Below are 23,833 nucleotides of genomic sequence, written 5' to 3' on the forward strand. Positions count from 1 at the left end.
CCTTATATTCTTGCCATCTCATAGATTAAAGTTTTGTACTTTAAAAACATTTTGTGTAACATTTTTGTTTATCTTCAGTGGGAGAGTACTATCAAAAATGGAAATCTCTCATGTTTTTCCTGTATTTCTCTGATTCACCTTTTGGAAATTTTCCTTACATCCATTTTCCAGTTAACTAAGTCTCTTTTCAACTGTGTCTAATCCACTGTATCGTTTTTTTTTCTCCATTTTTAATTTTAATGATTGTATATTTAGTTTTTAGAAGTTTCTTTTGGTAACTCTTCTGTTCCCATGTGGGAGTTAATCTTAAACTTAACCTCCCTCATTACTAAGAATAACAGCCTGACCTGTATCTGCTGCTGGATCCCTCAGCTCATGTTACTGACATTTAATGATTGTTTAGGAAAACATGCTTTGGCTATTAGGGTATAATGCATAGGAATGATTTTGAATTTCATTTCAAACCTTTAAATATTTTCTAGTGTGAAACCATATATTTCAGTACAGTCAGAACACATTCTCTGCTAGAGGAAAGAAGAACCATTCATTCAGAGGGAGTTTGCCTATTGTAGAGATAATACACGTCTTAGGAAGTAGGCTTTCCCACCCCATCACCTGTGATGCCCTTGATATCATGTCATTTGTTTCAACACTTAGAAAAGTATATTAATAATTTGCTGTGGAAGTTTTTTTTTGTGGCGGGGGCGGGGAAGAGATAGGAGCTTGTGTAGTGAGTTTTTTCCTTATCCGATGGACTCCTCTGGGGATTTCCCCAAAGTCTCGCTTTCTGACATTCAGTACAAATTCCTTGACATTTTCGATGGCAGTGTGACCTTGGTGTAGACAATGCGATGAAGCGTCTGGGCTTCCTTGAGAGTTTGGAGTTGTCATGCTGTCCCTGTGACACCTCCAACAGGGGAGAGCTGCCTGGTCTGTGGCCCGGAGTCCTGGGGAAGCCGCTGTGTCATCCCCACTTCTCTGAACCACTGTCTCCTCATCCAGATCAAGGGCAGCATCCTGGTTTGCCTGCCTTGGCCATGTGGCTGCACCCTGAGTGCCAGGTAAGCTGGGGCTGTGAGTATTCATCACAAGAAGGCTTTCCGGCTTCTGCTCCAGGAGGCAGGTTCAGCCTCAGCTGGGGACTCCTTAAGACGAGTGAGGGTGCAGACAGAAGAATAACTAGTGCCCACGGCCACTCAGAGGCAGAGTTGTGCCAGGGAGGCCAGGGCACTTGGTGTCCCCTCTCTGCGGGAACCTTCTCTGAGCCACTTCCCTGTTGCTCCTTCCTCCTCCCAAAATGAAAGTTCAGACAGAGGTCCACCTCAGACCACCATGCCAGCCCTAAACTCTCTTCTTTGGGGTTTTGTTTATCCCTTTGGCTTCGAATGTCACGTCCATGAAGGTGAATCTCAAATCTGGGATTCTGTCTATTCTTGACCTCTCAGTAAAGTTCCCGTATCATCTTAATATATTTAGAAGTTACTCCAGTATTGTGACTTTAGCCGTTTCAAGTTCATATTTGTCATATGTTTGTGTTTTTTTTCCCCAGTTAACTCCTGTGTATCAGCCAGGGTTCAGAGTTCTCCAGGGAAACAGAACCAATAGAATCTATACCTATTTGTCTATCGATCTATCTGTCATCTATCCATCTATCTATCATTTAGAGAGAGAGAGACAGAGAGAGACAGAGATAGAGAGGCAGATTTTAAAGAATTGGCTTACGTGATCCTGGGGGCTGACAAGCCTGAAATCCACAGGGCAGGTCAGCAGGCTGGACACTCAGTCAGTGTTGCCATCTTTAAGCAGTGTTCCTTCTTCTCCAGGAAACCTCAGTCCATGTTCTTCAAGGCCTTCAACTGATTGGGTGAGGCCCACCCCCTTCATGGAGGGTAACCTGCTTTACTCAAAGTCAACTGGTTGTAAATGTCAATTACTTTTAAAAATACCTTCACACCAATATCTGGACTAGCGTTTGGCCAATTAACTGGGCACTGTCACCTAGCCAAGTTGATACATAAAATTGGCCATCATATCTTGGTACAGGTTTGCTCTAAATGGTGTCACCAACTGCACTCTCCAGAGATACTGCTGAGTTCTCCTAATTCCCATCTTTGGAGTCAGACGAACCTGGGATTGCGTCTCAGTTCTGCCCTCATTATCTGTGGGATCTTGGACAAGTGATTCATTCTCGTCAAGATTCCGTTTTATCACAGATAAGATGGGATAAAATGGGAACGATGGCAGTACCCGTGCCCCTCATAGTATTGAAGTGGGGGGAAGACATACAAACTCCTGGGTACAAGAACCTGACGTGTGGCATGTCCTCCCTCAGGGGATGGAAGCTCGGCCACCTCACTTCATTGGGGCACCTGGGCTACGCTGTTGGCAGCACTTTATCCATTTGGAAGGTCAAGAGCTGAGAGGTTAGGAACTTCCCCCAAGTCACAGAGACAGCACGTGTCAGAGTCAGAGTCTGAGGTGAGAGCTTTCTGAGACCAAAGCCAGAGTTCTCTTTCCCTCCACCGAGTGGTGGGTGCTCCAAAGCACTGAAGCAGATGAGTAGGGAGCCCCTTGGGTAGGAGGAGCCCGCATGTGTCCATCCACACCCCGTCCCCGCACGAGCCTGGAGCACGTGGGTTGCGTGTCACGGGGCGGGGGTCCCCCTTAAAACCCAGCTCACCAAACCTCTCAACCTACTGGAATTGCCCCGTTCCCCTTATGCTCAAGACAAACAGACAAATAGCACAAAAACTTACTGGATGAAGTAAGTTTTTTAAATTAATATTTGGGGAAGGCAGTCATCTCAAACACCTGCCTTTCTGTTGCCACAGAAGAAGATCCTGTTTGCACTCTGAGTGTTGTTCATTTCATGAAGACACATTTGCATCAGGTTTGTTGTGCGTTAGGGACACAACAAACTCAGGAAAGCAAGCCAGCATGTATTAAAAATGTTTACTACAACAGAGCTGGTAACAAAGAATGCCTTTCAAGATTCAGCTTTTCCTCGTGTCACCTGGGCCGTGAGCTGCCCCAGGTCTGAGGAGCACTGCTCCTGGACCGTCCCTGTGTCTTCACTGCTGCCCTCTCCATGGCTGTGGGATTCCTCTTCACGTGTCTCTCCCCCTCCCCACGGAGTGTGACCTTCTGGAGGGCGTGGCCAAGGCCCCGTCCACCTTTGAATGGCCGTACTCGGGTATTCGGTACACGCTCGAAGAATACTGGAAGAACATGAGAAGGAAAAGGCAGGACAGGAGAGAAGGTGTGAGGGAGGAAGGAAGGACGGAGGGCAGGACCAGTGGGCAGAGAAAGAGAATAAATCAGCCACTTCCCCGGGGCCTGACCGTTCACGCTGACTGAGTTTTACTCCATTTTCTTCCAGCCTGCGTGCCCATCAAACCCCAGCACTCAATCAATAAGTCATGTTCTTTCTTCCAGTAACGTACGGGCACGGCATGTTAAGTAGAGAGCGTATTTCGTCTTTGTTGTTAATTATAGCTTTCCTCCAGCTCACAAAGCTGGTTTGCAGCCTGTAGAGCATGAAGAAATGCAGCTTGAGGGTTTGCCAGCAGACAACTTAGCTTGCTAAATACAAGCCGAGGCCCCAAGGGCCCCGAGCCCCCCGCGTCTGCTCACAGCATGGAGAAGGGAAGCCGCGGACTGTCTCCGTGTGGACAGCGCGTGGCTTGATGAGCCGTGCTTGGCGGTGCAGAGGCTGTCAGAGGACCGGCTCCACCCTCCTCACCTCTCCAGCCAACTCAGAAGCATCGGCCGTGGTGACACCTGTTATTTGTGGGGTGGGTACTGTGTTAGTTGCTCTACTTCACTGAATCCTCAAACAGTCTTATGGTGGAAGGTTGTTATTATCCTCCTAGTAGCTGTGAGGAGTTGAGACCCAGCCCACGCCCAGCCCAGACACGCACCCCATGAAGGGAGGATCCTGAACTGGGATCCGAATTGTTCTGGCCCCAGAGAGCATGATTGTAACCACCTTGTTACACCCCCTTCTTTTATTTTGTAAGGAGAAAGTATTCAAGACAAGATCACTTGGATTTTCCTAGAGCCAGAAAAGAAATTGCCCAAAATATCTCCTTTGTGTGTTTAGAGAACTAGGGATTAACTAATGGAAGGGAACTTTCATCAATACTCACTGTTTTCTTTCTTTCTTTTCCTTTTTTTTGGGGGGCGGGGTAGCGTAAAAACTGAGCACGAGCCTGGTGGACCCACTGTGATGTCAGTCAGGGCCTCCGGGAGCAAGGACGTGTACCCGGGGGGTACCCTCCGAGCTCCGGCTGCTCCGGATGTTGTTTCTGGCCGGGGCCTCTTCGGCATTCTCTGGAGGCAGGTGGCTGTCATAGGCGTCCACCTGTGGTGCCGACGTTTCTGTCCAAGCTTTACTGATTTTAAAGCACTTCCACACACGGCATAGGCAAGGCCACGCTGAGGGGGCCAGGCTGGGCCCAGGAAGGCATGGCCCCTGGTCCACAGGGAGGCCTGGCTGTGCCTCTCTGTCTCCAGGTTCGGGGACGTCCCACAGGCTTCAGGGGCTTGATGGGCAGCTGGAGAAGGAGGGCGTGGTCTGCATTGCTTCAAAAGAGCAGAAGCGCCAGACGGTACATCCAGGAGCCCCTTTTCCTTGGTGCTGTTTCTGCCCAACGAGAATGGGCTGCCCGACGACGCTGGGAGCCCCTCCTCAGAAGAAGGCTGGGCTGAAAGGCCCAGCGCGACCAGGGAGGGGACAGCGCTGATGTCTAATGCTCTCTTAGCTGCTGGTCTGTGATCTGCAGCCAGATGACCTAAGTTCTGGTTTTGGCTGTACCACTTGCTGGTCCTGTGAACTTGGGGAAAACGGCAGTCTCTCCCTCACCTGGGTGCTGTGAGGATTAAGTGGGTTAATGTCAAGTGCCTAGAACGGTTTCTGGGGCTTAATGTCATCAGTGAATGTGAGCTCTTATTACTAGGGCCCCTTCCGACTCTGTTGGTTTGTGATTGTGTTGGGATGGCACGCTGCATCGGCTAATCATTAACGGAACATTTGGGTGATGTTATGAGGAAAATTTAAATAACCATGTATTATGAGCGGCAACATACTCTGGGAAGAGTGGGAGATACAAACAAGTACAGGGCATGTCTCCTGGCATCAGGGGTCCGCATTCTGGATGGAAGGCGTGATGCATGAAATGGTAACTAACAAGTGAAAACAGTGTGTGACCGGGTGCCTCGTGTGTGGTCTGGGAAATCAGACGGCCTGGAAACCACTTCCAATCAGACAAGGCTCCCCTCAAGGGCAGGATGAGTCAGACGGACAGGTTTCTGCCACGTGATGGTAGACAACAGGCAACTCAACACCTCATGGGTTGGAATCAGACATTACACGTGGTTCGGCCTGTGGGCCGCTTACTACTCAGCTGGTCACCACTCCAGGTTCTGGACCACTCTGCATGCATCTCATCTTAGGACCCAGGCTGAGGAAGCGGCCCTCAAATGGGGAGCAAAAGGACCAGCACCAACAGGGGAAGATGCTTAAGGCCGTGGCTTGGAGCTGGACCCTGCCCCCCTGTTCTCCACCGGCCAGCGAAGGCCATGTGGTCAAGCTCACCGTGGAACGCGGAAGCCTGCTCTGCCCACGGCAAGCCCGGGCGAGGGCAGGAAAGAAGCAACAGTTGTGAGCGAGTAGTACAGTCCACACGGATTGCTTTCCAATATGAACATCAGCTGTTTGGCGTTTGATTAGCTTCTAGGTGTCTTGAAGGAAAGAGTCACAGTGTTTACTCTGCACGTGACAGGCCCGTGATGGGCGTGGGTGGTTTTCACACAAACCCCCCAGCTGAAATGGGAATCACAGCAAATTCACTGTGCCCTTGCAAAATGCCACCTGGTCTACCTGGAGATGGGCTGAGAGAGAACAGTCCCTGCCCCGAGGAGCTCCTGGGCTGAGAAGGGCTGTAATTAGGCCAGAATTGAGGTCTTCATCTCTCCACTTGGCTGTTGGAAGCAGATTGTCACCCAGTGTCGCTCTAAAAGCCTGTGGTCATTTGAGCATCACAAGTAACCATGTGGTTTCCCTGTGCTCCCTGTGGCCTATGACAAGACCCCTAGGAGGGGTCAGGGGATCCCCGGGGTTGTGGAAGACACGCTCTTACTGGAGGTTCTTTCAGCACTCTGGTCGCCAGAGAAATGGTATCCTCACAGCCACGCCTCTGAAACGAAAGATGCTAGGAAGTCACATCCCAGCCTCTCGTCTACGGGCAGGTGACACACCTCCACAGGCAACAGGAAGCAGGAGCCAAGTGCCCTGAACGGGAGCCAAGGTCAGGAGCATTGTCCCCCGGGCCTCGCCTCCTAGCTGGCTCCTCTCTAGGGTGAAGTGTATAAACACAGTATTAACTAGTGTTTATTATCCGCCCAACACTGTTAGTGCTTCTGCATTTTCACAGTGTTGTACATGCATCAAATCCTTTACTCCTAAAAGTGTCCTGTGAGAGAGGGGTCATAGTTCCCTTTAAAGAGGTTTACGGAGGGTAAACGTCTTGGTCAGTTCACCTCCAGAAGTTGGGCTCCTAACCACCACTTTTTCTTCCTTTTATTTAAATCAGTGGTTCTTAATTTTGGAGCAGACCTAGACCTTTTTGAGAATCTGACATTAGCTTCAGACCCTCTCTCCTGAACAATGTGTGAACACACAAATGGGCACAATTTGCAGAAAATGTCAAGGGATTCCCTGATCTTTTAAAAACCACTCATGGAAGATAGGGTGAAGGTCCCAAATAACAGTAACACAGACTTAGCCTGATAGAGAAAAACTGTGTCCTGACTAAGAGCCAAAGCGTGGAATTAACTTAAAAACCACCCGTAGATTTTTGGAAGAAAAGGTGAGATCCCGTGAGAGCAAAGTTTCCTTGTCCTTTGAAACCAAGTGTGTGAGCAGTGTAATTCTCTCTCTCTCTCTCTCTCTCTCTCTCTCTCTCACACACACACACACACACACACACACACACACACACACACACACCCCTGCGTGGCATACACCCCCAAAGCCCCGATTCTTGGACTGGCTGATTTTCAGAGTGAGTGTAGAGATGGTTCCTTCTCCCCTTGGGATCTAGAGATACTCAGCCTGACGCCATCTTCTCATTTTATTCAAGATGACAAACCCCAAGGCAAGGATGGTAGACATTGTTATGAGGACATCTTATTTGAGAAGACGCCAGTTCTTCCCCGTTGAAGCTGAGTCATATGTGTCAAGAAAATCCCCTCTCAAGGCATTTTGGCCAAATTCAAATAGGTCAGAGTCCCAGAAAGATTAATTAACTGCAGGAACTGTTTCTTGGCTGAGGGGAGCGCAGAACCTGTTATTCCCTTAATAAGGCAGTTTCCTCAGTGAATCATGGGAGCTTGGACAGACTCAGGGAAAAACAAAAGGACTTTTTTAATTAAAGTGTCATATGATCTTCTTTCCTAATATCTTGGTTACCCCAGAAATTGTATCGTCACCTTGAAAGGGACTGGCTTAGAGCTTTATGTGTCATTTATGCAAAATGAATATTGTTTGACTTCAATCTTAACAAACTAGCTGGGCAAAACACATTTTATTTCCCCTTATTGGGTCACGTTTAATGTGGTTACCTATCCTTATCATCTGTATGACAATGAACACATTGGGATGATAAAAATGGATAATACTCCCACCTGGAGAAAATTCAGTAAAGACAAGGAGACAAATCAAGCATCGTCAGAGAATTCCCATGCATTCTGGAAGGAGACTTTATACTTTTGTCTTTACGTGTTCATTTCAGAGAGGGAAACTGAAGCATCATGAAAGAGGTGGGCCAGGAGGAATGTCAGCAACGTGGCCTGGTCCTCGGAAGTGAGACACAAGAGTCAGTCAACGACGGATCAGTGAATCAGTGGTCTTCTCGTGTTCACACACCCCGTTTTATGCCGGGTGCTGTCCCGAGTCCTAGGGACGTAGCCGTAGGCGAGACGGACATGGCACTCTCTCTGTCCTTCGCTGAGTCACTTGAAGCTTACCTTGCTGGACCAAAGTGGGCCCACAGGATGCTATTGAACACGAACCAGTTGTGGTGAATACATTTTACTTCCTCAAGAAATAGCTCCTTGAGGAAACCACCTGTATTGTAGCGTCTGGAGAAGGAGTTGAAATTCTCAGGGAGGAAGGAAAAAGGAGGAGGGATATCCAGGCAGGAGGGACAGCCTCTACGAGGGTCTGGAGACTGAAAACGCACATACGTAAGGCGTGTGTAGCAAGTGCAGTAAGGTGGCTCCAGTGGGTGACGGACGGGGCTGGCCAGACAGAGTCCTGAGGCCTCGAGGATTTTGAACCTGGGTCTGACACGGAAGGGCTTGCAGCAGGGGGCCGACACGATACGCCGGTCATACTGAAAAGAGCATTTAGGTGTCAGTGTGGACAGGACGAGAGCGTTGGCAAAACAAACCACAGCGTGAAATGACCGCGTTTGAGGGGGCCTGGTGACAGTGGGGGTCGGGGGAGGGTGCACGCGAGGGGCTGCTGAAGAGAACTGACGGGCCTCGGCAATGGACCGGGTGCGGGGATGAGGGCTGGTTGGCCACGGAAGCATGTGTGCTTCAGGAGCGAAGGAGGTAGAAAGCCAGGTGTGGGGTGCTGGCATCAGAGGGTATTCGGTGCCTCTCACGTCCTGGGTGGATATTGTGCTCAGTAGTTCACGTGCGATAATCTGTTTAATTCTTGCAAACATCCTGGGGTTGAGTTCTCAGGAAACTCCCTCCTGATCTGAGGAGACGCCGTCATCTCTGTCGGGCCTCCGGAGAGCTGGCAGCCGGGGATGCGGTGCTTCGCGCAGGGCTGATGACTGAGGCCCGATGCGGCCAAGCCCCTGCGCCTGCACCCCAGGGGCAGGCCCGAGCGGAGGGTGTCCCGTGGCTCCTGGACGCGGCCCCTCCGGAGGAAGGACAGACCCCGTGGACCTGGGAACGGGGCAGGGACTTTGATGCAACGAGTGCAAGTGAGAACAGGCCCTGCGGGCTGGTGCTGTAAGCGGGGAGCCCAACGGGGTGGGCCCCCAGACAGGGGGAGCTTCTGGAGGACATGAGACGTGAGCTGGGCTCCTTTCCCTTTTCTGAATAAACTCTTAATTTCAGGAAAGTTTTAGATTTACAGAAAAGTTGCAGAGATGGTACAGAGAGTTCCCGTAGGCCCCCGGGGGACTCCCCAGTTGTTAACATTTTACACTTTCCTAGGGTACACTTGTTGCGAGGTGGTACTATCAGCCAAAGTCCATGCTTTCTTTGGGGCTTCATCAGTTTTTCCCTAATGTCGCTTTTCTGTTCTAGGATCCCATCCGGGTCCCACGTGACGTTAGGTCACCAGGGCTCTGGGGCTTCTCTGGCTGGGACGGACCCTCAGCTCCCTTGTCTTTGACGGTCTCGGCGGGTCTGAGAAGCACCGTCTGAACAGCTTCTTCTCACCTGTGCTTTGCTTACACGTCGCGGCCTCGGGAAGACTTGCGTGCAGCGCGGTTGAGGTGAGACCCTCAGTGTTGCTCCCACGGCGCCCGTGCTTCCAGGGCATGAATGTGTTCATTCTTTTTTTCTTTTCATTCACTCCAAAAATACTTGTTCAGCAGTTAATTATATGCTACGCTGGCGTTCAGGTGCCAGAGATGCAGCAGAGGCCAGGCGTGGGGAGGCCCGGCCACGATCGCGCACGTGTGACCCCGCCGTCTGTTAGTGGCTCACACGCACCTGGGGGAGAACACAAAGCAGCGGTCGGCAGGGCACGGATGGGGCTGGGAGAGCTCTAGATTTAACTGGGGTGAGCAGGGGAGGCCTCATGAGAAGGGGACATACAGGCAAAGACGGGAAGGAGAGGAAGGGCCCACCATGCAGATGCCTGGAAGACCCTACCTGCTGAGTCCCCGAGTGGCCAGAAGCTGGGTTGCAATGTCTGTGTGTCTAGATATCAAGGAGACAGTTCATGTGTGGCCTCGAGTGTAGGGTTCGGACTTTACTCTGGGGATACAAACTGGGAGTGTCAGTGTTCGGATGGAGTTGAAGACGTGAGACCAGGTGAAATCCCAGGCGAGACGCTCCGGGAGGGAGATCTGGGGCACAGGAGTTCTCCGGGTTGGGGAGGTGACAGGGAACGGGAAAGGGTGCCAGGGGAAAGCCAGGAGGGGCACAAGCAGGCGTGGAGTCCCGGAAGCCAAGTGAGGGGCCAGGGAGTGACCGTCTGTTAACCCCACGGACAGCACCGTGGCCGACACGGGGTGTGCAGCGAGCCGTCTCGGCCCTGAGTCTTTACGCCCACTGGCTGGTGGCGTCATCATAACCCTCTGTCGACGCGCTCCTCTACGAGGTCTATTTTGCAGATGGAGCGTGAGGTCCGGGTAAGTAACCTGACCTGCTCAATGGCTCACAGGCGCTGGAGCCGGGATTGTACCCAGACCTTGTGGTCTCAGAGCTCGTGACCCTTGATGCCCCGCCATGCCCACTGACCGAGGACGTGGGTTGATGGTGTGGCTGGCGGTTCCTGGGGAGTTTGCAGGGCGGCTGCAAGTAAGTCGAGGGGGAGGCGGAAGGACGGGGTGGCCGATGGGGACCGGGGCGGGTGGGTGGACGCGGGTGACAGAACGTGTGCCTGAGCAGCTTGGCTGGAGGGGACCCAGGAAAGGCTGTGACGGCTCCAGGGACGGGGCCGCGCTGGGGAGCGTTTTCCAGTGAGAGAAAGCGGGGTCCGTTTGTAGGCTGGCGGGAACAGAAGGGTAGAAAGGGGAAAAAATGAGTGATGGCATAGCGGGGGGAGTTAACTCTGCGTCTGCGGCTGAATGACTGTCTGTGCGGTTGCTCAGTTTCTGTCTTTTCCGCTGAAGCATTGACCGCTGGGTGAGGGCCTCTCACCCGTCTGGGCCCCGCCGTCCCCGTGTGCCCACCACCGGGCCCTGGGGGGAGTGGGTGCTGCCCTCACAGGTCGTAGGTGGAGTCCCTGTGTCCCCAGGCCCACGGCTTCCCAGGCGGAGCAGGACGGCCCCCAAGAAGTTCTCTGCCGGCAGACCCGTTACTGAAGGGGATGGAGAGGGAGAAGCAACAGGACAGTAAAACTTCCCCAAAGCCTCTGAAAGTCTCCTCTCCCGGGGCGGCCCCTTCCTCCCGGGACCCAGCCTGCGTCCTGCCAGTGGCAGGCTCGCCTCAGGCCCTCACCGTGTCCAGGCCCAGGGAAGAGGGGATGGGCTTTCTGGATGCAGGATGCTCGGATGGGGCTTCAGCCGAGGTGCTCTCGCTGTGAGGACGCCGCTTCCCGGACTGAATCAGAGACGCTAGGAAATGCAGCCCCTTTCATTCTGCCAACCCCGGGGGCTGTTTCCAAAGCTCCAGGGTGAAGTCGGGGGGCTGAACTAGCTGCCCTGCAAGCCCGAGTCTCCCCTACAAGCAAGCACTTGATTTCAGGGCCCCTGTGTAAGCGTGGGGAGTGGTCTCCAACCTCAGGTTTGAGGGCAGGGCTTGTGCATGTTTGTAAAAAATGCCTCATGGGTTTTTCGAGGCACCACACGTATACCCGCTGACACCAACCCACCCACCCACAGGGCAAGCCTCTCTCTCTCTCACACACACACACACACACACACACACACACACACACACAAACACACACCCCTCCTTCCCCAGCCAGAGCCTGGCCAGAAGCACAGAGTGAACGGAACCCTGAGCCCATCCGGGCCTGACCTTGCCTACACCATTTGCCTAAAATACTTGCGAGTATATATCCAGCCTGGGACAGAACGAATTTCTGGAGCAAGTGTCGGGGCCCCAGGGCACTCGGCCATTTCCTCTTGTCCGTAAAGCTGTTAAACTAAATTATAGGGCTGGGCCAACGGGAGGCCAGCTGTGCCTCAGCTGCAAGGCCCCAGTTGTGACAAAGTGAGAAGTGTAGACACCAACAGATCATTAACTGTGTGGCCAAAAATAGGCTGATGGCCGGATCGTGGGCTCTAAGGGGAGGAGAAGGGGCCTCCAGTGCGTGCTGGGTCCAGCCAGGATGGGACCCACCGTCCTTGGCCAGGGTAGGGGGGCGGGCGAGTGTGCCTGACCTACGGCCTCGTGGTCTGGGCGTTTCATTACGTTGGGACGAGTCTTATTTTTGCCTAAATCTTTCTTAAAATTGACAGGTTTTTTTGGTGTGTGTTTCTGTTTTGGTTTTGTTTTCAAAACAAATTTCCTGTTGTGCTGCCTCTTTGGCCGAACTCAGCTTTCCTGTTGACTGTAATTACCGGGAGGCTGGTGACGAGAGTTGACAAATCTAAGCTGACATTCAAGGTGCAGGCACTGCACTTGAACAAGCCCAGAGATGGACCGTCACACGTGGGTTTGGAGTTGCCCATGTGTTTTGTCTCGATTAACAAATCACCACGGCTCCTGGTCGGGTTTGCATGAATAGCTGCCGGGCATTCTCTGGGGCATGTAAACGGCGCTCATAAATAGTGGCTCAAGGGTGAGGTTGAGTAAATTCCTCAGTGTGAAGAGTTGGCCAGCAGGGAACCACACTGAGCTTTGAAATAAGACCTTTCTCGTTTGAGGGAAGTGGGGAGAGGAGGGCCAGGGCACTGAAAAGTGACAGTTTAATCCCTCGACTGTAGGGTGATCCACTCGTGAGCACAGACGGTTGACGTGATCTCCCCGAGCCCTGGCCTCCCTCTCATCTTCTCTAAAATGGGCACAAGAGTCTACCTGCTGACGTTTCACGCACTCACGGACTCGTTCTGCGTTGGGAGGAGGGCTAGCCGCTTTCTTCCGCCGTAGTCAAGTCACGCGAAGGTGGGTATTTTGACCTCGAAGGGTCTGTAGATCCGTCCAGTTCAAATTCAGCATCTTTGTGCCAATGGGTCTCGGGCCCCGGGGGAGCGATGTGTGCTTTCTCGGGGCCTCAGCAGTCTGCCTGTCAGCGTTGCCATCAGGACCCCCTTGTGCCTGTGGGTAGCATTGGGGTGGGGGGGCCTGGCCATGGCAGGGGTCAGGGAGGAGATGTCGGCCTAGGAAGATGCATGAAATATTTCAAGTCTTCAGGTGACTTAAAATTTAAGCTTACATAGAAGCAAATGTTTTAATCACAGAGCTTTATTTTTCCTTGGAATATTCTTTTTTTGCACCATCTAAGATGTTGTTAAATAAAGAACATAAGGAGAGCGCTCCCAGGGATGGGGTAGGGGACCTCACTAATGTAATGATGTTAATACCATTTCCTCAAGGCTCACGAGTGCCCGGATTTTATGTAACGCGGTTCACACGCAGCATCACATTTACTCCTCATAACACGTCTTGGAGCAAGTTTCGTGATCATCACTATTTTATATTTAAGAAAACCAACATTTTAAGGAGGTGAGCTCATTTGTCCAAAGTCACACAGCTGGTGATGTGACCAGCATTTTAACTGTGACCCGGAGATTCTGAAAACCCACACTGCTGCCTTGTCTTTGATTAAGTCTTTAAGGTGCCAGAACTTTCAAGGACTCACCAGATGCCCAGATGGCCCACCCCAGAGACTTTTCGTTTGGAAACACTCAGACGATTAACTGACTTCTCGCGTCTGTGCAGCGAACGCTTGGGGGTCGCCGCGCAGGAAGGGGCCCTGGGGTTCCACCGATGGCCCCGCCGGTCACAAGACGCGGACGGGCCTGAAGGGAGCACTCACCTGGAGGTGGCTGGGTCTCGCCTTGGTCATGAGCTCCGTGGCTTCTGCTGGCGATGCCCTTGCACCCTCATCCTGCCCGGCTTGTGTCATCCTCGTGGCCCAGGAGCAACCCGCTCAAAGGGAGCCCAGGCACCGCATCCAGACGCACTGGGTCAGCTGTGTGACCTCCAGGGATCAACTGATGCCATGGAACTCACCTGCTTTTATCGCCTGCGTTTCCCAGAGAGTGGAAGTAAAATACTCCTTGGAGAGCTGGCATGTAGAGTAGATGTAAGGCGTGTGGGTCAGGAGCCCAACGCTGACAGAGGAGACATCCCCCGTTGCTAACGGGTATATTTAAACGTTTCACATGTTAAGATGCCAGAACTTTCAAGGAGACGCCAGGCACCCAGATGGCATCCCCAGTGCTCCTGCTTCTTGAGAACAGAAGCCATTTATCTTACATTGTGTTACGTTCATACATATTAGAGACCCTCGATAGCTGTTCCTAAAACGTACTAACACGCGTATGTGTGTGTGTATAGATATAAACGTAAACCTAGGTATTATCCGTACTAGCACTAAAACCAAAAGCGTTTATTGTATGTTATTGGATACGTTGCTCTCACACGTGGAATTCACATGTGAAATATCTAATACGTAGAATTCAGATTCCACCTGCGGTTTTTCATCATCCCCTCGTCCCCACCGGTCAATGACTTGAGGACTAGCGTCACTACGGTTTTATGGTTTTGTTGCAGGAAATGTGGAGCCAGATCCTTAGGTGAATCAAGAGAGATCCAGGGCTCCCGGCTCGGGGTTGGGCCGTTCCTGTGGGTCCCGGGCACTGCAGGCCGTGTGCACGGTGGCACCAAGTCACCTCGACACGTTATTTATGGCTCCCTCTCCCACGACTTACTGGCGGCTGTGACACAAAACCTGCCTGTCGGCGAAGGCTCAGAACCTGATCTCACATGCGCACAGGGAACAACCCTCATTTGTTCACTGGGAAACCAGGCGGGTGACGGGCCGACCACGGGCCCAGGGGGAAAAGCCCGGCGAGGGCCGGGTGGGGTGAGTGGGGTGGGAGGCTGGACCGGGCGACGTCTCGCACCTTCCCACCTCGGCAGTTGTGGCAGCACCTAATTTTCCTGCCTTTTGTTCCAGAGGGCAGATTCTAGGGACAGCATCAGCACCAAATGTTACTGAAGGGAAATGGAAGGGAAATCGTGCCAGCTGCCCTTTCTGTGTCAGTGAGATGGAATTTGGGGGCCTCCCCTGCACCCCCCTGGGTCTCAGGAGCAGACGGAGATAACGACCTGACCTGCCGGGGATTCCATCCACTGTGGAGGCGTCACCGTTAAGTCCCAGGAATGTGCTTCCTCTCCTCCTCTCTCCACTGCTGGCCTTTGTTTTTTGAAACGAGCAGGATCCTGGGTGGGCAAGGGACCTCGCTGGGGGATCTCTTAGCAGTCCCTCCCTCAAAGCCCTGGGATATTTTCCGGCTTATCCGTGGTGCCCAGCACTGAAGGCGCATGAAAAAGAAAGCTTTTCGATCGAAGTTGAAAGAGAATACCAGCAAGGGCATTTGGGAGCAATGAAATATGGCCCTCGACAGATGAGACAGGCAACACTCTGTCCTAGCCGTAGATTTCACGAGCAAATTTCAGGGTCGCACAGGGCCATTAAAAGCAAAACAAAAACCATAATTGCCCTTAATCTCCATTCATTCTGCATGTGCAAATCTTGTTCAAAGGGCGGTTTCGAGGGGGGAAGATCAAGAGGAGAATCCGCACAGATCTCTGGCTGGAGCCCGATTTGATCTTCCTCCTGTGAAGACACGGGAAGAATAGAGTCAGAACCTGAGGTGTGAGCTCTCCCCGGGGGAGCTGCTGGTGGCCGACAGGCTCCAAAGGGCCTGACTTCTTCCCATGGTGTTGTCAGCCCCGTCTGTGTCCACGGTCCCCTTTTGTGGAGGTGAAACATTTCTGCTGGGTTTTTGGCTCCGAAGCTGAGCAAGGTGATCATGCCTACATATGTGCTTTCACTTAACTTGCCATAAAAAAACAACCAGCTCTGCTTAAATTACAGTGAAATTACTTGTGAGCCTAAGGGGTTACAGGTTCGGAGGGGAAGCTGGGGGTGGGAAGGGAATGGCCAATCTAATGTGCTGTAGACCCAGGAAAAGTATTCTTCTAGTAATTTACGGTTCTCCTCCTCAGTTCCTCTAACAGTAAAGACCCTTACCAGTTCTCGGTGGCCTGACTCATGGTAACATTGTTTTCAAAATGTGAGATAGTTGTATGCAGGGGTCTGGATTTTTTTTTTTTTTTTTTTTTTTTTTTATTGGTAGGATTATCCTTATTTCTTTTGGGGTCTGGATTTTTAACGAAAGAAATTTATTGTTTTCTAGGTAATAAAAAGTAACAGCACATGACCCCAGTCTACGCAGACGAGAATGTGACGTATTTACGCTGTGATAGACCCAGATTTCATGATCCCAGTTGAGAATAATTTGGATAATCTACGACAATTGGGCTCTTCTTTACTAGAATATATGCCTCGCACAGGGTCTGATATATTATAATTTGCACCGGCACCACCTTAGGCAAACATTTTGCAGTAGAGTGACTGACCGTAATCCATCAAAGTCTTATTTCTCTCCGTAGATTAGATGGAGATTATTGGGTTGATCGGGGGAACAAGACACTCCAGAAATTCTCCTCCGCCTCCCTCTCTTGCCTGTCATCTGCCTCTCCTGTCCTACATTTTTTCCCAAGTGAAACTCACTTATTCTCACGACATTTCTTTTAACCAGAGCCTCACTTTTAGACTGTAAAACTCTCTCGATCGTATTTGACTGTTATAGCCGGATTCCCTTTCTCTCAGTAGGTTTAAAGCGATTTTTCCCCCATTTTTCTAAAAACCAGATTGGACCTTAATGCTTGGTCTCAAAGTAAGTGAGATTTTGAATGAATGGTATTTCCATGAGTCTTTTTCTCCTTGGAATCAGAAGTCGTGGACGAAAAGGAGGAATGCTCTCCTCCAACCATTTCTGGTCTGATTGGTGTTGGCGGGAAAACAGTTTTCTGATCATTTGGTTTAGGACCAGTTAGCCTGGACCCAGTTCCATGGGTTCCTGTGTTTGGTTGGAAGCCTTAGTTGGCATCCTTCTCTTTGATGGGTAAGCGCCAGGCAACAAGTCCACTTCTGGGTTCTCCACCAACCTGCGGCCCTGAAGTCTTTGCCTCTCGTCCGTCTGTAATGGGTAGGCCAGTGAGCGACTCTAACTTCTGTACTTTATGTCACTTTGATCAGTTAAACTTTAAAGGGTGATTTCTTCAAAAGATGTTGAAAGCTGCTAAATTTAAGGTGAGTGACCTCATACCAAATACTAAGCCGCTACTTCTCATCAAATTTCCTCTTCAGGGAGCATCTGTAACTCTTCAAAACTTTCCTTTATTCAAACTGTCACACTGAACCAGGAGATCACCCATGAGAAAAACAGAGCCCATCACAATGACCGTCTCCTTTGTAAAGTCAAAAGTTATGCCCAGGTTATTGCTCTTTGAGAAATTATAATTCTTCGCGTGACAGACTGTGACTTAAACCATTACATTGGTTCTTTATGAACTCAGGGCAGAAACGAAATGGAAACTTCTTGAAACCCCACTGAGAGTAGCTTGTTGCTTCCATAGATTTCTTAGCTGGGGAATGACCTAGCTGTTTTCTTGGTTGGTTTCTGCAGAATAATGGGAATATTTGCAAAATATGCTGTGAGGAAAAACAAAAGCTTGGCTTTGTTACAGATGATTAATTTAAAGAAATAGGAGTTTAGGTAGAGCTAATGTAAGGTAAAATAATAAGAAGACGTAGGCAAATATTTATCTGATCTCTCTATGGGAAAAGACTTTCTAAAGTAATAAGCAATGGGAGGAATCACAAAGGGGAAGGCTGGTAAATTTGCTTGCATAAGACTTTATAAACCTTTATATATCTTTATGCGTTAAAAGCTCCATTGATACATTTTTTTTAAAAAGTATCCGCAATAAGTCTCATGTTGAAGGGTTACTCTTCTTGATATGTAAAGAACTCATGCAAATCAGTAACTGGAGCCTACAGTCAGTAAGACTATGTAAATAAGAAAAGAGGAAATTAAAATGTCTGATAAACAAGAATATTCAACCCTGTTAGTAACCAAAACAGAGCAAAAATTTTACATCTAAGCTAGTATCAGAGAATGAAAAGAAACACCAATTACTGGTAAATAGGCATTTGTATGCATCACTGGTAGAGCTGTAAACTGATACGGCCTTTTTGAAAAAAAGGTGAGCACTGTGCAACAGGAACTTTCTAAACAGTTTTATTTCATTGTGGTGTTTTCATGTTTGCAGAAAATTAGAAAAAATCAAGTAAATTATTATGGGTAATAGGATACGTAATGATACAGTCATTAGGTAATAGTCCTGGACAATCTTAAAATTAAAGCAAGATGCTCACGCTAATTGTAAGAAAGAAGAACACAAAATGATACATTCAGTAGGACCAAATTGCAAAATTCTGTCCACGTTAAAAAATTGCATAAAGGTACACCAAAATATGGGGGGGGGGGCTGTTTCTGGATCTTATTTTGTATACTTTTTGGTATTTCCACTCTTGTAAAGTATTTAAAGTACTATTTCTAGTAGCCAGTCAGAGATTCCCAACTATAGTGCAAAACTTCATAGTTGAGTTTCAATTGTCCCATTTTCACCACAGACGTTATTAGTGTACATGTATGTGTATAAAATTACTCTCTATATTATTAGTACATATCATATATATATGATATAATAGTATATGTATGCTGTAACATGTGAACTTAGTATATTAATGTTACAATATTAATACTTGTTGATTTGCATATTATATTAGTAATTATATATCAGTAGGTTGATATCGCATGTCATGTAAACACATACATCTAGGTATGTATTTTAGTTTGTGTAGAGTAACTGATTTCTGCCTACATCATGGACTGATTCTTGTTGACCCTGAATCTGAGTTGTCTCCATGGGTCCCACCTTCTCCCCTAACAGTAACAGGCCACGAGCACAGTTTCCTTACACCGGTGTCCAAGCCCAGGGTTTCTGAGACACCTCAGGGTGCCTATATTTTAAGCAGCTTGTGCCAAGCAGATGTCCAACGCAGGGGGTCCTTTTGGATGGTGCCCTAGCATCCTACGTGATACGGTACGACTTTTATAAGGTGTTAAGCATCGATGTGTGAACGGACATTGTCGCCTGTAACTTCAGTGCTCAGATTAGCTAAATGTGTTGCCTTTGTTAAAAAAAAAAAAGACTTGAGTTCATCTCCAAGAAGGGGCAAACACACAGGAGAATCAAAGGGCTCTTTCAGATTTGTAAACCTAATATCAAAGAATTTAGAAGTCTCACCCAGCCTCACAGGTGTCCTTTGCTTTGATCACTAATTAAAATGTGACTTCTATCCTCAGTGTCACTGTTGGAGGACTTGACAAAACAAAGTGCGTCAGGTACCTGACAATTTCTTATAATGCCCTGAAAGACAGGTGTTCATTCCTACAGAAGCTTTGAAGCTAAAAACAAAATAAGACAAAATTTAAATTAAAGGATATTCCCGAGCACATAGTAATCATCTTAAGACACACACTTCAGGGTCTCTTTTGCTCCCAGATGATGGTGGAGGTGGTGGGTAGGGGGGTGGCTGGTGGAAACGACAGGCAAACCCTGGCTGGAAAGGAATGCAGAAAATGGGGTAAAGTAAAGCCTTGTAAGTCATTTGAGATCAATTGTCAGAGAATGTGTCTCAACGGTGTCATTATCAGATTAATATTTGAGTTCCAATTTAAGCTGGAATTATTTGGATAACAAAAATCAAAAGGAAAGTTTTTACAAACAGTTTTGCCTCGGAGCAAAAGAAACGTATCAGGGATAGGATTTTTGTGAGTTTTCACCACACCTCCCAAATTCCTGCAAGCTTCAAGAATCACGGACGTCCTTACCTTCACAGCTCCGCTTTGTTTATCTTCAGCTAAGATTGGAAAAAAACCAAATTCCTTCTAATTTCATATGAGTTTCCAGTGGAAACCTTTTGGCAGAATAATCTGCAGAGTATTTCTAATCATTGTAAAAGCATGATTTATTTGATAGGTCATTCCTAATTGAAAATGAAGAGCTGCCTCCTTGGTGATAAAAGCAAACTTTTAACTGATTGCTTCTTTTTGTTTCCACATCAGCATTTCTCAGAGCCAGGGAGCCCTACGTGTGAGCTTGTTAATAAAGTGTCTGAACTTCTAATAGCCAACAAAGTAGAATAATTGGCAGCAATTAGCAAATGAAAACATTCAGCAAATCTCTAGATCCATCCATGTTGCTGCAAATGGCATTATTTCCTTCTTTTTTACGGCTGAGTAATGTTCCATTTTGTGTGTGTGTGTGTGTGTGTGTGTGTGTGTGTATACACCCCTTGCATCTTCTTTATCCATTCATCTGTCGGTGGACATTTAGGTGGTTTCTTCAGTAAAAATAAATTTTAAAAAATTCAGTGAAATACGTAGGCTAGAAAACTGGAGACAGGGTTAAAAGAAAATTTGGGATGCATTTGTTATGCTTAGGGGCCACGTGGACTCAGCTGGGGTGGCAGGGGCAGGGGCAGGGGCACCATGTCTTTAGTTAAGAGAGAATTCCCGCTGGCTTCGTCTGTGTGACTCTTCCCGGTGCCCAGAGATGTGGCGAACCTGTTCCTGGGGGTGCTGGCTGGACAGGAAAGGTGTGTAGTTGCTCATCTAACTCCCAGTGTGCAGGTGTTCAGGGTTTTTTCCTAATATCCTTTGCTCTGGGAAATACTGAGTGCAGGGGAGCAAGGAACCTGTGGCTGACTTCTTCAGAGAAGCCCAGAACACCTCGGAGAGTTTCAGGTGACAGAGCTTTGACTTATGTGTGGTCACAGCTCTATTCTTTGCAAGGTGCTGTGCTCTCCTGTTGACCTTTCTTAATAAAGCCAACCATCCTGAATGTCAATATCGATTACGGTGGTGATGCTATCCTTGATATTATTGATGGAGTGCTTTCTGTGTGTCTGGCACTATACTATGAATTTTTACCTCACTTCGGTCTCCCAGCAATCCTTTGAAATAGGTATTTTATGTTTACTTATTACGAAGAAAATTTAGCATCGGCCTTTGAGTAAGTCACAGAACTAGGGAGCAGCAAGTGCAAGGTCACACTTCTGTGTCTCCAGCCTGGTTTATGGGAGGGCACACAACTCAGCAAACACATGTGCGTTGCTCTTTTGATATTTTTAAGGGATATAAGCTGCTTGAAGCATGGTGAGCCTTCAGTACTATTTTTGTGTGTGTGAATACATGAAGTTTCAGGAATTTCTACCATACTTTTGTAGCAAGGTTCATAGACCTGTCCTGGCCATCCTGTGGTGGGCAGGATGTTCTCTGGAATTGACTGCGAAACTCTCTGTCCCTCTGACATCGAGACCCATGGAGATGAAGTTGAGGGGGGAGGGGGTAGACATTCACTTTCTTTCTTCAGCTTATTTTGACATTTTATTTGAAATACTGAGTTGGTTTCACTGAGCAGATACATGTGGGCTAGTATCCTGGGATGAGAAAGAAGATGTTACCATTGAGGATGGGCAGTTGGTCAAACTGCCAGGAAGCCAGTTTTCAGGTTCACTTTTGCTCACCCCTAACCCTGCTATCATTCCAACGTGATCTTCGAAGCTGTACCAGTGTGGAGTTCAAGGATGTCCAGGAAGGCAGTGCTGTAAAAGTAGTGGGAAGAGAATCATTGGTAAAACATGGGAACTGATTTCGCCGATGGGTCCAACTTAAAAAAAGTTCAATCCAAGGTTGTTGGCTTAGGATCCCAGCTTCCGGCAAAAGAGCCGTGTCTGGAAAGTTTAGGATTATGAAGTCTTGATGAAGCACTGTGAGTTATGGAGATGGACCTTACAGGGTTGGATCTTCTTATCACACAGGGGAAGGAACCTGTTCCTGCACAGCTGCAGGACCAGACGAGTCTGTGGTCAGTGTGATTTGTCATGCACCAGTGTCTTCTCTTTTCTTCTCTTCTTTTCCTTTTCTCTACTTTCTTGCTTTGTTCTTGCGGAAAAGGCAGCTCAGCCTGATGGGAACTTTCACCCGGCAGATTCTGTCTCTCTGCCGCCATGCTCCTCAGACCCGAGATTCGTCGTAGCAGGATATATTGCTGTTCCCACAAACGCCAGGAAGTCAGGATTTGATTGGCTGGAGAGGTGGCAGTGATAGCACATAATGAATTTTAAAATGTTTGAATGACCTTTTTCCCTTCAGGTTGATAAGCTCCAGGCAGGGATGTAGTTCAAGCACGTGGAAGGGTTTTACATCATTGCTGCCAGAGCTGTCATTGGTTGTAGGGAGTAATATTCAAATTCTTAGCTGTGTCACCGTTGTCTCCAGTTATTGTGACATTTCTACCTGTGCGCAGAAACTGTTGGCTTACTTGTCTTCCTTTTAGATGGGCCACCATGTATACTTAACAAGTTAAAACCTGGTGGAGTTTCTATCTAGGGAAAGTATGAGCATTTATCCAAGGTGAACTCAGGTTGCCATTAATTTGCTGATTTACCGGGTGATTAAATACAAAAGGAAAAAAAAAAGGATAGAAACAATTGCAAACAGCTTGGGAAAATGTCCTCTATACTTTCCAGAATATCTTGATTTTTATTATCTTTAACATCTGTACATTTTAATGTAGATCATCTGCTTTAACAAACAGTTTAAGTACATTTTTAAAAAACTCTCACTCGTAAGTACCGACTAAGTAAATTTTACTCGTTGTGGTAACAGTGAGAAAGCAACCTGGTTACCATCAAGTTGTCAGCATTTCATTTGTTTAAAAACACAAATATCTGGGGGAAGCTTCCCCTCCTCACTCCTCCCACTCACCCGGTCTCACTCCTGATTGGTGTGTTTTCACTCCAGAGAAAGAAATCTAAGACATAATGCCTGCTTTCAGATTTGGAAAGATCATATTCTACATAGATTATTTTTTCACCTTTCTATCCATATTTCTTTTCTTTAATGCTTTGTACTAGTTTGAATGCCTCTGGATTGATCATCAGAACAAGATCCTCAAATCCATTTCATTTTAGGGATAAAAATATACAACGATGCACTTAGTTTTTGGAGCCTTCCCAAATTCAAATTAGATTTTTTTTTAAAGTTTGGATTTACTTTAAGAAAAAAAAGAAACCCTTCAATTGTGATCATCGAAAATATACCAAACCCATACCAATGGCTGATCGAACTTTTCATGTCATAACTGATTTGTTTTTGGTAGGTGGTCTTAAAGAAAGAGGAAAGTAGGGCTACAGTGTATTTGTTCTTCGAGGAATCATTTTATATCGTGGGCATTTTGTTTAAAAACACAAGAATTTTTTAAAGGACAAAACATAGCTCCTTACTTGATTGTCTCCATGTCATGTTATAAATTAGAAATATATGCCCCTGTTATTCATTTATTCAACAAATATTTTTGAAATACTATGCGTTGGAGGTCCTCTGGGAAATGCTGACATGACAGGACACGGTCTCCACTCAGGGTTAGAGGGAAGCTGGGCTCTGGGGGTCAACCAGTCTCTACCTACTGGGCCGGGCTGGGCTCTGCTCCAGAGTTCCCAGAGCAGAGGAGTCGTCATTGAACCCACCGCCAGGGCTGCTGGGCACCAGGCAGGGCAAGGACGCGGCCCACAGGCTCGGTTGCAGGGAGCCCTGCCTTGTCCGGGGGTCAGAGGAGAGCTCAGCAAAGAAGAATTGTTCGGGCTGATTTCGGAAGTGAGAGTCACAGTCAGAGGGAGGGGAGAGCTTGTGCCAGTTGGTGAGGGAGGGGTGAACCCAGGAAACATGAGAAGCCTGGTCTGCCCGGCCAAGTGAGGGGACGGGGAGCTGGGGGACCCTGGGGCCAGTGGAGAGCACCACCCCCCGGATCCCCCTGCAGCCCGAAGGCTCCCCAGGGCACTTGGTCTGCAAAGCAGCCTCACCATCAGCTGCCCCGGCAAGCACCTCCGGGGCAGACACACCCTCAGACCCAAGTGGAAGGCTCAGTATGTCTCCCTCCAAACCCGTGGCCGCCGGGGAGTTGGTGTCAGACCTCAGTG

This window comes from Eschrichtius robustus, chromosome 18 (genome assembly GCF_028021215.1).
Source record: "Eschrichtius robustus isolate mEscRob2 chromosome 18, mEscRob2.pri, whole genome shotgun sequence".
Classification (NCBI taxonomy): domain Eukaryota; kingdom Metazoa; phylum Chordata; class Mammalia; order Artiodactyla; family Eschrichtiidae; genus Eschrichtius; species Eschrichtius robustus.